This window comes from Triturus cristatus, chromosome 12 (assembly GCF_964204655.1).
Source record: "Triturus cristatus chromosome 12, aTriCri1.1, whole genome shotgun sequence".
NCBI classification, from domain to species: domain Eukaryota; kingdom Metazoa; phylum Chordata; class Amphibia; order Caudata; family Salamandridae; genus Triturus; species Triturus cristatus.
Window position 1 is genome coordinate 712,838,764 of NC_140595.1, and position 16,728 is coordinate 712,855,491.

The window sequence follows — 16,728 nt, forward strand, 5'->3', positions numbered from 1 at the left end:
AGCAAAGACATTTCAGTCTACCAATACTTGGACGAGTGGTTGATTTATGCGCAGTCACATGTTTTGGTGTTATCAGCATTGCCAGAGACAATGCTTATGCAAAATCACCACGGTGCTCTCTTAAATCTTCCAAAATGCCAGTTGTCTCCAGAAAAAATCTGATACTTATAGGAGAAGGTCATGAACAGACTTGGACAAAGTATTTCTGGTAAAAGAAAGAATGGTACATCTACATCACTTGTAGAATATTCTTCTTCAGCAAAAGGAAGCTCCTATGAAGAATTGGATGCAGATGCAAGGGCATATGGCCTCCTGTGTATTCACAGTCCCTAGATCAAGGCTCCATCCCCGTCCTGTGTTGTGGCATCTGAATATGTACCAGCAGCAACTGGGTCAGAATTTGAATTTGCTCATTTTTCTTGCTCTGGAACTCGAGGAGTCTGAAATGGTGATTGTAGCCAAACAATCTGATAGTGGTGTCCTGATGCACCCTCCTCATCCAAACGTGCTAATGACAGATGCAAGCAAGACAGTGTGAGGAGTGACCCTAGAAGACCATACAGTAGAAGGAAGATGGAGTCGAGTGGAAGCTGTCAGATCCTCGAATTGGAGATGATTTACAGTGGTGTTTCATGCCCTTCTCAAGTTTCACCCATTTCCCGAGAAGTGCAATGTATTGGCAAGATTCAACAGTACAATTACTGTGACATATATAAATCACCAGGGCAGCACGCATTCACTTTCTTTCAACACAGTAGTATGCACTCTGGGACACTGAGCGGAGAAATATCTTCTAACTATTTCTTCAATTCATATCAGAGGGGAGAACAATTTGGAGGAGGATTGCTTAAGCAGATTGTTTTTCCTAGAATCTTTACCTTTCAAGGGAAAGGGGATCTACAGGAGGTTCAGTGTACCATATCTGGATCTCTTTGCCTCAAAGAAGGACCATCTTATTTAAAGGTACTTCTCCAGGTTTCCAGAGGAAGGCTCCTGGGGAGTGGATGCATTTTTGATCAACTGGTTGAAGAAGCTTTTTTACATCTTTCACCCATTTCCCTTGATTCCGAAACTGTTGCAGAGAATTTTGAAGGAAAAGGCAATGCGATTTTGGTAGTTCCCTTTTTGCCTTACAGAACATGGTTTCCTCTTTCGAAGAGGGTGGCCATGTATCACCCTTGGATTCTTTGATAATTCCCTCTCCCATTGAGGTCACAGAACATTGGCAACCATCTGAAGATCACCCTGTCAGTCTGGAGGTTGAGAGGCTGAACCTGATGCAGTGAGGCTTCTCCTCAAAAGTGGTTGTTCCCATGCAAGGTTCTAGGAGACCTTCAACTATAAAGTCACATTCCAGGCACTGGTCTTTTTTTACTCTTGGTCTAGATCTCACAATATCTCGGCAGTACCTTGTGATCTTCCCTCTATTCTGGAGTTTTTGGTCGAGGGATTTCACAAAGGCACCTCCTTAGTGACCTTAAACTTACTGTGTTTTTTATTAAGGCCTTTCATAGTGTTGATTTCTCTTTCTCTGATTCTGAGTCTTTTGTTTCCAGACTTTTCAGAAGCTTTTCTATTTCAAGACCTTTGTTTTGAAATATGACACCTTCGCGGGATCTTCTTTTGTTTTTGAAATGTTTGAAACACAATCCTTTTGAACTTTTAGACATGGTGGATTTTAAATTTCTCTCTCTAAAGATTTCCTTTCTTGTGGCAATCACATCTGCATGTCATTTATGGGAACTTTCAGCTCTCTCGTGCCATCCTCCCTTTTTGAGATTTTTGGAGGATGCAGGAGTTCTGGAAAATGATCCTGCTTTTCTTCATAAAGTTCATTCTAAATTTCACTTATCTCAACAAGTAGTTCTTCCTTCTGTTGTTCCTACGCCTGTGTCTGAAGGTGAAAGGCTGTTATATGTACTGGATGTTAAAGGTGCTTTGTCTGTGTTCATTGACAGATCCAGTAAGTACAGAAAAACAGACTCTAATTTTGTCACTTTTTGTTTTCCTGGTCAAGGTAAGAAAGCTTGACAAATTACTATAAATCAATGGATTAAAGAAACAATTATGATGGCTTATTCACGTCAAAATCTTCAATACCCAGGTAGTGTCCAGGGTCACTCTACCAAGGGAATGGCAGCCTCTTGGGTGGAGTTTCATGGGGTTCCGTTGGAAGTAATATGTAGAGCTGAATCTTGGGCATGTGAACATAAGTTTGCAAAGCATTATCGTTTGCAGCACAATAGCTCGGAAGGAAAAAGGGTTTGGTGAAGGAGTATTACATGCAGCAAAAGATAGATGACTTTGTGATATTGGCTGTTAATTTTTGAATTTTAATTTCTTAATCACGGCATTCCTTTCATTTGTTTTCATTTGTTTTTTCATGAATGTCATGCAGCATCATATCATTGTGTGGTTATACTTATATTTTATTATATAAACTAATAAACTATTCACTGCACATGCATAGGACCACACATGATACCTAAGTAATTCAACATTTTCTTCGATTCAGACCTCAATTGAGGTCAACAAATACAAATGCATGATATGAAGTAATTGGATTTAAACTTTTAGGGTTGCTTTAAACCTCATTATAGGCATTGTAGGTTAAAATTGACGAATAAAAGGACATAAGTTTATAATTATTCAGTATACGCACTTTTAAAACAATTCTAAGAAGCTCTTTAAAAACTTAAACAGGTTATCACAAACAAATTCATTAGGAGGAGACTTGCACAGTATAATTAAATCTTGAGTTAAAATGACGTTGTATTTAAAACGTATAGAGTTTATAAAGCGTATTTGCGCCGCTACCAAAGTCTGATTTTGACAAACAAAAAGTATGTGAAAAATATCTTGTACTCCTCCATTACACAACTCACAAATACTTGAGAAGTGGTCAAGGGACTTCCATCTAGAAGAGTAAACATTTAAAGGAAGAACTCCTAATCGCAAAAAAGAAAAATACAGCGCCTTACTCTATGTTCTAGCTGAAACTGTAGATCACACTCGGAGTTTTATATACTAACTTTTCTGCAAACATTTTGAAGTACTTTAATTGAGTGCAGTGCTCCCTATCTAGAGCAAAGCTTATTCTTGACATTGTATGTTTTAAAAAGATCTTCAGATGTGCTGGAGGCCAAGCCTGAAAAAGTGCTATAATGCGTTGAGATACCTCAAGGGCTATTTTGTGATTCCTATTAAAAGTGTGCAGTACAGAATCTTCTCCAAATGTCTCTAGTTTTAATACATGTTTTAAGGAGTCAGGGGTTGCATATAAAAGATTAATGGCCCACCGTAAAATGTTAGAAATGGCTTGAGTGTATGTACTCATCAAAGAAAGCTCGAGGAAGAAGGCTTCTATGGGTACAGATTGGGTGACTTTCAGCAGTTTTTGAAGGATAGTCCCTTCTTTCACTTTTATTGGTCGCCAGGTTTTAATCTGTATGTATTCCAAGGCATAAGACAAGATGGGTAGACTTTTCTCATGCTGTATACCTCCAGCATGGATTTAAAAATGCCTATTTCTAGTTGAGCAATAGAATATCTGTAATGCCCCAACATGGGAGTCTGCCTTTTGCCCAAGGTGCTGAAAATGGGAAGTGTTTTGAAGGTTATATGAAAAGATTTGGCCCAAATAAACATATTCTTTCGCTATCTCTATCGGTTTACCTCCCAGTGACCAGGCAACAATTTCCTTCTTCCTATAAAAGGTAGGATTTTAGTTTTGGCGATATTAGGGACCAGAAAATTCTACTTTGAGTATCTATTTAATTTGACTAAGTTTCTTTGTAGGCCAATAGGGGTACAGTTGAATATAACAATATCGTCTGCGTACATTAGGCTGTGCATTTCACTTTGCGCTAGCTTAGGGGGGAAATTATTAATTTGGGAGAAGCACCCCAGTAGGTCTTATATAGATGGAAAATAACAATGGGGCGAGAAGGCAACCTTGTTTCAGACCATTCATCATGGGGATTGGACTAGTTAGGCCCCTTTCTCCACTCATTTTGACTCTACACCATGTTGCTGTGTGCAGAGATATGATTATTGTCAGGTGATCGTAGGGTATCCCTAGGCTATCTAGCTTCTTCCATAGCCTTGGTCTAGCTACGCTGTCAAAAGCGGTTGAAAAGTCAATAAATGCACAAAAGACTATTTGTGATTTTAGGACTACGTACTTATCAAGTACAGTCTGAAGGATAGCGATGTTGTCCGTGACCGAGTGATTGGGGCCGAAGCCGGACTGTGTTGCAGGAATCACATTGTTCGAGAATGCCCAGTCTTTTAGATGGTCCAATACACATGCTGCAAAGATCTTACCAGTGACATCAAGGAGAGCAATTTGTCTGTAGTTAGTTGGATTCAAGCTAGAACCTTTTTCAAAAGGGGGGCCACAATACTCCCTCGCCAAGATTTTGGTATGCTCCCGGTTCCAAAAGAGTATTAAAAGAGAGGGGTTAAAAATGTACTCCAGTCTTCAGGGTCTGATTGAAGGACTTTGATTGGGATGTTGCGTGGACCCATTGCTGCTGATGATCTGGTGGTTTTAATGAAGATGGCGATCTGAGTACATGAAGTAGCTAGTATGACCTGTTCTAATGGTCCTTTCATCTGGGGGACTGGCTGAGTGAGACTTGTATTTGATTGTTAGATTTATATAATTTTAGAATATGTTTGTCCCATTCATATGATGGGACTGGCAACGCTTTGATTGACTTTCTTATCCCCATTTGTATGGCTACTGTTGGACTTGGCCCTTTTTGCAGGATCATCCCTAAACGTTTTGCCTTCCTCCTGCCTGTATTTTGTCTGATCTGTTTTTGTTGGTTTTATGACACTGGGCACTTTACCACTGCTGATCAGTTCTAAAGCTCTCTATTGTAAATTGTTGTATGGATTAGTGATTCCATGATTGGCTGGTTTGGTTTACCTGTCAGACCCTAGTACAGTGCACCAGGAGTGCCCAGGGCTGGTAATCCAAATGCTGCTAGTGGACTTGCAGCACTGGTTGTGCCACCCACAGAAGCAGCCTGTTAAAGTGTGTCTAAGGCTTGCCATTGCAGAGCCTGTGTGCAGTCGGGTACTGCCATGCTGACTGGGCAAGTGCACCCACTTGCCAGTCCCCAAACCTTCCCTTTTCTTCATATCAGACACCCCTATGGTAGGCCCAAGGGCAGGGTGCATTGTAAGTATAAGGTAGGACATGCCCTGGTGTGCGTGGCATGTCCTAATAGTGAATTACAGCCATTTTCGTTTTTCACTATTGCAAGGCTACCTGTTACCCCTAGGCCAGAATGGGCAGTTTGATTATTACATTTTATAATCCTAACTGACTCAGGGAACATGGTAGAAATTCGAGTTTGGTATGCCTGAACTCAGAATGATAAAATACATCCTTTAGTGAAGTTGGTTTTAACATTCTGTGTTTGAAAATACCGCTTTTAGAAAGTAGGTATTTTCTTTTCTAACCATCCAAACCTGCCTCTGCTAGGCTGTGTATTCCTTGTCTGGAGTTTGAGTGACAGGGTCTGGGGAAATTCCAGGAGACAGGGTGAGTCAGCACAGGGCTGAATAGAGAGATCTCCATGTAGATGGGTGGGAGGAGTTGCACCTGGGACTTGAATTGGGCTGTGCCTTCCCTCCATAATGCTGGCTCCACCTCCTTTGGTGCGTCTGATGTCTCTGCCCTGCACTGTGAAAGGAAAGAAGGAGTCATGTAAACAAAGTGCTCCAGGACTGACCAGAACTGGTTTGGACTAGGCAGAGAACAAAGAGAAACTGGGTATAAATATTGGGACCCAAACCCAAGAACTTTAGATCACTTTGGGAAACAAGGTGAAACCTTTGCTGAGGAGAGAAACCAGAGAGACTGAGGAGAGACTATCCCTAAGCTTGAGGGATTGCCCTGCAGTGGTTGCCTGACTGACAAAGAGAGGAGAAAAGCAACTTTGTGTACTTTGTTCAACTTGTGAAGGATCTCCAAGGGCTTGAGAAAAGAGCTTGCCTCCTGCTGAAGTCTCAGGGACAACAGACTTCACCCACCAGCTCCCCAAGAGTTCACCTTTCAACGGTGCTGAGTTGGCCGAGTACCTGCAATCCCACTGCATCAAGCACCGACGCATAACCCCGAGGTGGCCACAAGCTAACGGGGAGGTCGAGAGGCTAATGAGGACTCTAAACAAGACCATTCAGATCGCACTAGCGGATGGCCAAGGCCTGGAACTAGCCCTCTACCAATTCCTGCGCGAATACAGGCTGATGCCCCACTGTACCACAGGGGTTCCTCCTAGCCGCCTCTGTTTTGGCAGAGCAATCAAGGACACTATCCCGCACCACCCCATGTGGGAGTCGTCACCAAACCCACCCAAACGATCCATGGAAAACAGAACGAAGACTAATCGTGAAGCGTCCCGGAAGAGGAGAGCCGCTGACAGCCCGATCCAAGTTGGTGACAGGGTACTAGTGAAAGACCGCCACCCGGGTGGGAAGTTCCGCCTACCATTCGAGCTAGACCCTTGGACTGTCACAAACGTCAATGGTACCCTGATCACGGCAGTCAGGGACGGAGAAGAGGTCACTAGTAACGTATCATTTTTTAAAAAGGTCCCACAGGAAGTCGAAGAAGATCTTCCGGAGCCAGGAGACCACCGCCCAGCATCATCCCCAGGCCCTCGGGAACCTGCAGAGGATGAGGGTCCACGCACGACAGAGAATACAGACAATGGCTCGACCCCGCAAGCCCACGGAGCGAATGTGCCACCAGGGACACAGAGCCGCCCAGACACGGCCGTGGCAGATGGTTCCGAGAACATGTTTCAGACCCCACCGGACAGGCGCAACCAGGGCAAGTACTATCTACGCCCATGCCCGCAGCCATCCCAGAAATATCGAGACTTTGTGGCCCGCTGTCAACCGCTGAAGTGAGAGCAGGCTGCGCCTCCGCCAAGACCAAGTAAGACTGTTCTGTTGTTTGTTCATGAAACTCACAAGTACTGTTATGATGTTACGCCGCCATAAGCGGTGTTGTTTGGTTTTTGCACCTCCAGGTAAAGGAGGAATGTAGTTTTGCGTCAATCTGGATTGGACCATTGTTGCGAGGGTCCCCAGGTGGTGTTGGGCCAAACTCCCCCCCCCTGAACGTGTACATAGTGGATACGCCCGACGTCCCCTCGGACGGCGTGCCGGTTACTGTAATAAATAGCCCGGAGCACTGGGCGTGACCAGGGATTACACTGGCCACTACCTGACAACACGTGTGGCGTGACCTTATTTCCAGGTCTTAGGTCCCGTCACTACACAATTCTCATCCATAAAAGTAACATACATATAACGAATAAACATTTCATCCAGTTAAAAACAAATTCATGAATATTAACAGAAACAATAACTGTGTGTTCAGAATAGCCAAAATAGAGGCCTCACCCTGATAAAATCAATTGTGTATTGTGGCAGATAATATGAGGAGTGGAGAGTGATACTCCGAGGAGTCGCCTGCAGAAACTATTTTCTTCATATTGTATGTATTCAAAGTTAGCAAGCCCCCAAATTTCAGAACCGTAGGTGTAAGGTTGGGTTCCACCCTAGAAAGAAGGTTGCAGACTCCATACGTATTTTGTAACTTCTTTATTCATCGGAGGGAGAGCGCGGGGTGTACTGTATTGTCTGTACCCCCGTACACAATGCACGCGTATTTCCGCACAACCACTAACATACCCATTCTCAAACCTATACCAGTACTCACACACCCACTCTCTCCTCCATAGAGCCACTCATACAGTCACTCACACATCCACTTATTTACCTACAAAGTCACTCAAAAACGTACTCACTCACCTAATCAGCCACTCACTCACCCATACAAGCCCTCACACACTCACTCACACAACCACGTAATACCCTTTCACACATCCATATAAGCACTCACACATCCCCATACTCACCCATACATCCATTCACAGATACTCACTCTCCAATACAGTCACTCACACATGAACTCTCTTAATGAAACACCCACTTAAACAGCCACCCATACAGCCACTTACATACCCAGTCACTCACTCATTAAGCTATTCAGACACCCATTCACTCAACCACACAGTCACTTCACACTCACTTACCTACCCATAGACCCACTTACACTTACACGCACCCACCCAGTCATTCACACAGCATCTCACTTACCCACACAGCTACTCACAAAACCACTTATGCACCTATACAGCCACTCACACAAGGTTACATAAAGTCACATACCCACTCACATGATATATATTAAAACAGTATCACTCATTAGTAGTACACCTAGTATACCACTTTAACTTTTGAAGTACCTTAGTATTTATGTTTAACAATCAGAAACTCTTATAACATATTTACACTCACTAGATGGTGTCATGTTATGTTATGTTATAGAGATTTAGAACGCATGCAGCTACACATAAGAGTGTCCCGGCGCGAGCCCAAAAATGGAAATAGCGAAAGGAAAAAGGAACCAGCAAGAAAGGAGAGAAGGCTAATTGAAGAGAAAAGGTTTAAGTCTCTTTCTAAATTTTTTGGGGTCCTGAAGACTGCGTAAGTCAAACTGGAGTGTGTTCCAGGCCGCCACTGCCATATAGAACAGGGAGCTGCCACCTGTCCTTTTAAGACAGATTCTGGGGGTGCACGCCCTCAGCATTGTAGAAGAGCTCAGTTGCCTGGGCGGGGCATGGAACTGAAAGCGCTTCCTTAGGTACACTGCATCAAGCCCATAGAGAGCAGCATGTGCCATTACCAGGGACTTGAATTTAACTCGTGCTTTCACAGGTAGCCAGTGTAGGTTACAAAGGTGCTGCCTAATGCTGAGTTTGAGAAGAGTTCTAGCTGCTGCATTTTGGACATCCTGCAGTTTATCCAGCAGGTAGCCGGGCAGACCGGCATACAGCACATTGGCATAGTCAATACGAGAGTGCTGTCATATGAGGGATGTCACTTGAGATGTCATCAGTGATGTCACAGACCACGTCATGAGTGATGTAATATGTCAGATTTATAAGCAGTGAATTGCAGGAGCATAAATCGTAGTTAGCACAGGTAACTATAACTGTCAAATGTCACTGTATATGTGTGAGTGAAATCTGAGCCTAGCTATAATGTCCCTGTAACCTTTTTCTTTTTCAGTTTGAGCTGTGATTGGCTGGTCACAACATGAGGAGAAATGCAGTGACCGACATTTCAGGAGACAGGGCCCATGTCATGAAAATGCAAAGAAAATATGGTATAAGGGGAAAGGGAAGAAGTAATCTCACCCCCTGGACCTAGTGGGAGTTCCCCCAGGACCAAATTGTAAATTTTAAAATTTTTGTCCCTGCGATCCCATGGGAGCCACTGAACCTAAAAGACTCCTGTGGGTGTGCCTCGTTTGCACAGGGGCTAAGCTGGCTCCTACAACAGTTTTATAGGAAGTGAAAAAAATCATAGGAAAATAGTGGAGGTTCCTGAGAGTTTGAGGTGGGTTGCCATAAACAGGCAGTTGTCCTTGCTGTTAGACCATTCCATGTACAGGGTTGACCACCCGCATGCGGTTGGCTGTATGGCCTAGATGAAGGCCAGGCCCTGTGGCTAAACCCATACCGTGTACGGTCAAAGGCTGTCCCAAATGAGGGGTGGCTAACCATGGGCAGTTTGGCACAGGACATAGCTGAAAGTTCTGCCTAGCAGGTGGTTGGCTGCCTCAGAAACCACCACTGGCTCCCCATCCAGATGAGATGGCAGTTCAAGATCCTCAAGCATGGCTACAAAGCTCTGCATGATCAAGGGCTAGTCTACATCAACCATTGACAGAACTTCCACCTACCCCAAATACACCTGCCCTCCTCCACACTACCCCTTGTGCATCCCCCACATCTGCCCTAGGCACAGCAGTGACTGCTCCTTCACCTACATCGCCGCCACATATAATAACACTAATGACATGTCAAGTAGCATCATTGATAACATCACTGATGACAACAAAAATGTAATTATTGATGACAACACTGTGCATGGCAGGACATGAGTTATAGTTACTTGTCTGTGCACAGTTTGCCAAAGAGGCCATGGGTGGCAATTATTTTCTCCAACTTGGGGATTACCTCGGTTGCGGCAGTTGAGGGCAGGATCTCTACCTCGGGGTACCACGAGAAATCATCCACCACCACTAGCATGTATTTTCCCCCAGGTAGACTGCCGAAATCTGCACTGGCTCGCACCCATGGCGACGTTGGGCCTTCCTCAGTGATCACTGGCGCCGGAGGGTTGGGTAGGCTGGTCGCCAAGCACACAGGACATCACTGGATCGTGTTTTCTACTACCTTGTCGAGGCCTGGGAACAGAGCTTGCTCCTTAGGCGGGTTTTTGACTTGACGATGCCTTGGTGCGCACCATGCGCCAGGAGTGCGGCCTGTTGGGTGAGACTGCTAGGTAGCACCAGGCGGGGGCCTCTCAGGAGGCATCCTTCTGGAGACACGGACAGTTCGTTCCTGACTTGGTGGAGCGCCTTCAGTGACGCTTGGGCCTCAGGCGTGCGAAAAGACAACGGGCTTTGGAGTGGCTTCCTGTTTCCCGACGTGACGGCTTGGGTGGTGATCTGCAGACAGTCGTCGTCTATGGTTGCTCGCGCCACTTCCTTCAGTGATATCGGTAGAAGTCTGGATCTTTCCAAGATCATCTTGACGTATTCTTCCGTGGCCGCGGCTTCTGTGGCTTCTGAGTCGGTAGCCGGGTGGGCGTGTCTGGATAGGAAGTCGGCTGGATTTCGTGCGCCTGGTCGGTACTCCACGGTGAACTGGAATTCCTGGAGTTGGAGCACCCATTTTTCAATCCGGGGAGGGGGACATGACGAGGAGCCTTGGAACAGCGGGACGAGGGGTTTGTGATCCGTGATTACCACAAAAGGGTGTCCATACAGATAAATGTGGAAGTACCGGCACCCCCACAGGATGGCGATGGCCTCCTTTTCAATGTGCGAGTATCGCTGCTCCGTCAGTGTGAGGGTTCTACTTGCATACGCGACGGGGGCCCACTCTCCGCTCATTTGCTGTTGTGCTAGCACGGCTCCTAGGCCTGTTGGGCTGGCGTCTACCACGAATTGTGACTCGTTCCGGGAATCGAAGTAGGCTAGGGTCGTGTCGGCTGAGAGCGCCGCCTTGGTTTTCTGGAATGACTCCTGCTGTTCCGGACCCCACTCTCAGGTGGCAGAGGCTTTTGTGAGGTCGCGGAGGGGGCCAGTGAGGTCGGACAGGTCCTTGAAAAACCTCCCGCAGTAGGTGACCATCCCGAGAAAACTGCGAACAGCTGTCACCGACGTAGGCGCGGGGGCTGCATGGATGTCTTTGACTTTTTCCGGATCCGGGCCCATTCACTGGTCGGAGAATCTGTAGCCAAAAAAATTAATGTCCTTACGTAGGAAATCGCATTTTTCCCTGTGGAGGGTCAGCCCTCGCTCTTGAAGCCGGGTAAACACTGCCCGGAGGCATCGGATGTGTTCATCCAGGGTCGGGGCATGGACTAAAATGTCGTCACTGACATTCAAGACGCCGTCCAGCCCTTGCAGGACGTTCTGAATAATGTTCTTAAACACCTCCGCCGCATTCGATATCCCAAAGTTTAGCCGGGTGTACCGCCAGAGGCCGGCGTGCGTGGAGAAGGTGGTAATTGGGCGAGAGTCCGGGTGTAGGGGAATTTGGTGATACCCCGATCTTAGGTCCATTTTCGAGAACCATTTTGAGCCAGACAGCTCTCCGACTATGTCGTCTATGGTTGGTGTCAGGTGGCGCTCGGGCTTGATGGCGAGGTTGAGGATGCGCATGTCAACGCAAATACGCACTGCGTCCGGCTGTTTCGGTTTCTTGGCTACCACGATGGGCGACACCCATGAAGTGGGCCCGCTTACCCTTTCGATAATTCCCGCCCGCTCGAGTATCTGTAGTTCCGCTTCAACATTGGGTCGTAGGTGGAACACGATGCATCGGTGCCGGAGGGCCACTGGGGCGACTGACTTGTCTATGTGGAGGTGAATGGCGGGTCCCTTCAGACATCCGATTCCTTCAAATAGTGGCGCATGTTCCAGTACTATATAGTCCAAGTTGCGGGTCTGGACTGTGAGTGCAAAGTGGATCAGCCCAAGGTCTTGGGCCGTTCGGCAGCCGAGCAGGAACCCGGATCCTTCTTGCGACACGTAGATTTTGGTTTGCAGCCGAATGGCGTCGTGGGACAGATCCGTCCTGAACATCCCGCACAGGCGTAGTGGGCGGCTGGTGCCGTAGGCGTATACTTGCACCCTCGTTGGGTTGAGCGTCGGTGCGTTCTTCAGTGTCTGGTATACGCTGGCAGCCATCAGGTTGATTGACGCGCCGGTGTCGATCAAGGCAGCTACGGCTTGGTCTTGTACATTGACTGTGCACATGGGTTCTGCGGACGGTGTGTCTGCAAGGGTGTTGAGCATCCGCACGACATGGACGGAGGCCACGTCCGCTTCATCGTCGTCCATGTCACTGCTGGTAGAGGTGCTGGGTAGCAGTTCCAGCTGTCTTACCCTCCCGGGTGGGCCACTCTGCTTTTTCCTTGGCGTCGACAGGCACACGCTTGCAAAGTGGTTGGCCTTGCCGCATGCGCTGCAGATCTTGCCTTGTGCCGGGCATGCTCCTCTGTGGGGCGTCGCTCCTCCGCACCACGCGCAGGTGCAGCCGGGGGAGGGCTGAGCCGGGGTTGCTTCGTGCGGTTGTCGGTGGCCTCGGTCTTGAGGGCGCACACCGGCTCTGTCTTGATGGCGACCGCTGGCTTAGGCTCCATAGGCACGGCTCTGGCCTAGAACAGTTCCTTCGATCACCCCAACGTGAGGATGTCGCACATGGGCATGTTGTCCGCCTCCAACACCCTCTCGCGTAGTTTCGAGGACGCGCAGCCCTGGATGAATTGAGCGCGAATCTCGTCGTCCGCATCAGGGAGGGTGCACGTGCTGGCCAGCTTCTTCAACCTTGCGTAGAAGACGTCCACCGACTCTTCTGGGAGCTGGCGGGCCTGGCGGAGAGGAACCGTTCATAGTCAGCGCTAGCGAACGGTTCAAAGTACACCGTGATGGCATCGCGCAATGTGTCGTATGTCCTGGGTGGGCCACCTTCAGCTACGTCCTTCGAGATGTCGTGGATCGCCTCACCTCCTAGGTGTAGCAGCATGGCACGCCTCCGCTCAGCCGCGATGTCTGCCGCGACGAAGTAGTTCTCCAGCCGTTCCACCCACTTCTTCCACCGGGCGGCTTGCGACGGGGGAGTGCCGGTGACTGCGAACGGTTCCAGGGGGGGCACGTTGGCTATGGCCGCAGAGGATGGGCGCGGGCAGCGGGAGCCTCACGTGCACACTTCTGGGGATGCACACCAACCATCCCGGCGTTGTTCGCGGGAACACAGTGCAGTGCTGATGACCAGGGGCGCCTGGGAGGCCAAGAAAGGCGACCTGGGGCCTCCAAACGTCAAATCGGCACCTCACGCGAGATGTGTGAGAAACGGCAGGCTTGGGTCCCGCGTTGCACGCGAGATGCATGAGGAACGGCAAGCTTGTCCCGGTGTTCCGGCTTCGCATACCCGGCAGGCATCCAGGCCGGTATAAAGCAGGCGCCGTGGCTGGGTGGGCACAGCCCGACCGAGGAGGCAGCCAGGGAGGCCATGCAGGGTGTCAGCAGCTCCGAGGCAGCAGGGGCCACACGCACTGGAGCAGCGCCGGAGAGGGGGGCCACACAGCTCACCGATGACGAAGGCAGCAGGGCTGCAGTGTCTGCGCGCCGATCCGCTCCTTGGGCAAGAGCGTGATAGAAAGGAGGCAGTGCACGCGACGGGGGTGGCGAGACCACCTCGTCGCCAATGTAGTGACGGGACCTAAGGCCTGGAAATAAGGTCACGCCACATGTGTTGTCAGGTAGTGGCCAGTGTAATCCCTGGTCACGCCCAGTGCTCCGGGCTATTTATTACAGTAACCGGCACGCCGTCCGAGGGCACGTCGGGCGTATCCACTATGTACACGTTCAGGGGGGGAGTTTGGCCCAACACCACCTGGGGACCCTCGCAACAATGGTCCAATCCGGATTGATGCAACACTACATTTTGGATCCGAATAAAGTGCTCAAACTGAAAAACTGAAATAGTTGTATTGTATCTGGATGCAATAATGGAAGAGGTAGCAAAATACCAGTCGGTCGACACATTTTGTTAAATACAGCTTTTTGGGTTATGTGTTTTGCCACGCCCTTTATTACAGGCCACATCCTTCTGAGAGACCCCTTCCCCCAGAGTTCTTGTATTCCACCTAAAGCCCTGCTTTTTGTCTTATTTTTTGCATATTTATATAGCGGGAACTCGACCCGAAGGTATTGGAGGCTTTACATAGCACCGTATTTACATTACACATTCAGGCACGGGGAGATTAAGGGGAGTAAATCCAGGACGCGACCTCGAGGCTCGAGCTTGGTTTTCTGCACCAGAGGTGGTAGCGCAGCCGACGGACTACATCCTCTCCCCATAGAGGGGATAACACAATTACTTACCAGTTATCTTCATAAGTGATGACTGGGAGGAGGCGGAGGAGGGCTATGAGTAATGCTTGAGCTCCACGCATTTCCTGAGCCTGCTGGTGTGCCAAAGCCATAGCTGAGAGACAACACGTTTTGCATCGATGAAGCTTGGATATCTGTCAAAGGAAGGGGCTGCAGGGTAAAAGCAAAACGGGCAAGGAGAGTAGAAAGCGTCGATTTTCTTTAAGGATTTGATAGGACTTCGGCATCACTTCATTTGACGTCACTTCTTGTTTGTCAGCGAGCATCATCATGAATAATTAGTCCCTTCAACATTTTTGGGGGAACTTGTGCCCTAATTAGGAGTTGGACAATACAAATCTAGAATTGTATCCACCATTTCCTTAAATGTCTTCCACTACTAATGCCTGCTGCCGTTTCTGATCCAAAACAGTGTTTTACACTTTTTCGCCATCTTGTCGCCGATCACGTTTCCACACTCATTTCCAATCAAGTCTACTGTAATTGTCACCGATGTGTTTTTCACTCGCCTATTAAGTTTCGAACAATGACATATCATCAACATTTGGACGCGCTCATGCTGGTAGGCAGATTCATAAGCAGAAGGAAGCCAGTGAACACACGTGGTAGCGTGGCCGAGCGGTCTAAGGCGCTGGATTTAGGCTCCAGTCTCTCTGGAGGCGTGGGTTCGAATCCCACCGCTGCCAAGTCTTTTTTAATTTTTATTTTTCGAAACAATACCGGTAATTGAATGGTGACCTTCCTTTCATTTTCTTTTAATGATTCCAGACTTTAAGCACACGTCGAAGCCTCAGCGCCCATCAGTGTAACTAGGATATGAAATAACACAGAAACCTTACACCGTGCAGTCGGTGACAGCATAGCCGCGCAAGCAGGCTGAGCAGACGGCTGCCACTAGCAGCTGCTAGAAAAAAACCTTCATATTATCCACCGACATTACTTCTCTTCCCTTCCATGAGACAGGTTTGGAAGGCTCGAAAAGTTCTTAAATAGTTGTAAACAAGATAAAATGAACAGAATAGATTCGGACGTGGCTCCCTCTTTCTGTCAATCCTGGCTTTTTAACGAATAGGACCTTTGCATTCTGGGACTTGTATTTTCTCTCCTAATAGTGTAATTATTGCCTCCAAACCGAATCGTGCAATGTACGCTCCACATGACACGTGGTCTGGGTCCAGCAGGCAGATATGTGGTTTAGGAAATAGAACATGAATTTAATTTGCCAAATAACTGGTGGGCAAAGGAGACAACAACCAAAATTGATCCTGATGTAGGATGCAGTGAAACAGGGAAATGGAGGCAGAAACAAAGAATTGAAAGGGAGATGAAAACATGACAAGGGCCAGAAAGGATCAGGGAGACCTAATGAAGTAATGAAGTTGAGATTGGGAAAAGATGGCTAAAAAAACGACGTCATCATCACTCTTAGGAAAGAAACAGAAATGCAACAATTTGAGTGCAAAGGATGGAAGAGCTGTTTACAGCACATAATAACTTCCAATATTAACTTATTATATTTAGTTGGCGAGAACTATAAATATCTGCATTTGCCAAAGAAAACATTTCCGTAGTCGGCAGGATTCGAACCTGCGCGGGGAAACCCCAATGGATTTCAAGTCCATCGCCTTAACCGCTCGGCCACGACTACCTTACACAGTTCATTTCTACCTACCTAATATATACCCTAATATCCTGCCGTCCTTCCCGTGTACAGCGAGGAGCTTCCATACAGAAAACACCATAAATATATTCATAATGTGTCAAGTTACCCATGTCAGCTGTGAAACATTTAGCAAGTCAAGACTTTAAAGCTACTGGGATTTTCAATTCTGGAATGTGGAAGTCCATAACCTGAAGTGGAATAAATACTGCAAACGAAAAGTCTGCTTTCTTAAAAGCCAGGACTAATTGAAATACACGAGTATGAGCAGGGTCACTTGAATTATGAGCAGGGGAGGACCAAATTGATTGACAGAGTTCACTAAATTATGCAGCAAGAAAAGGTAAATCATGTGGCATAACATGGTGTATTTTGTTATAGTTTTACCTCATTATTTTGTCATTTTTACATATTGTCACTATCTGTGCAAAAGTTTCACCTTATTATTAACAGTCTGCCACCAAAATACTTCAATAGCAACAGAAAGATAACCAGTCAACCT

General features: G+C 47.3%; 2 non-coding genes across 2 annotated transcripts; one reads left to right on the plus strand and one right to left on the minus strand.

Annotated features, from left to right (window-relative positions):
- Positions 1–15,170: 15,170 nt before the first annotated feature.
- Positions 15,171–15,252, plus strand: TRNAL-UAG (transfer RNA leucine (anticodon UAG)). Its single transcript has one exon. It is a non-coding gene; the product is annotated as a tRNA-Leu (tRNA).
- An 880-nt stretch (positions 15,253–16,132) lies between these two features.
- Positions 16,133–16,214, minus strand: TRNAS-UGA (transfer RNA serine (anticodon UGA)). The gene has a single exon. It is a non-coding gene; the product is annotated as a tRNA-Ser (tRNA).
- Positions 16,215–16,728: the final 514 nt, after the last annotated feature.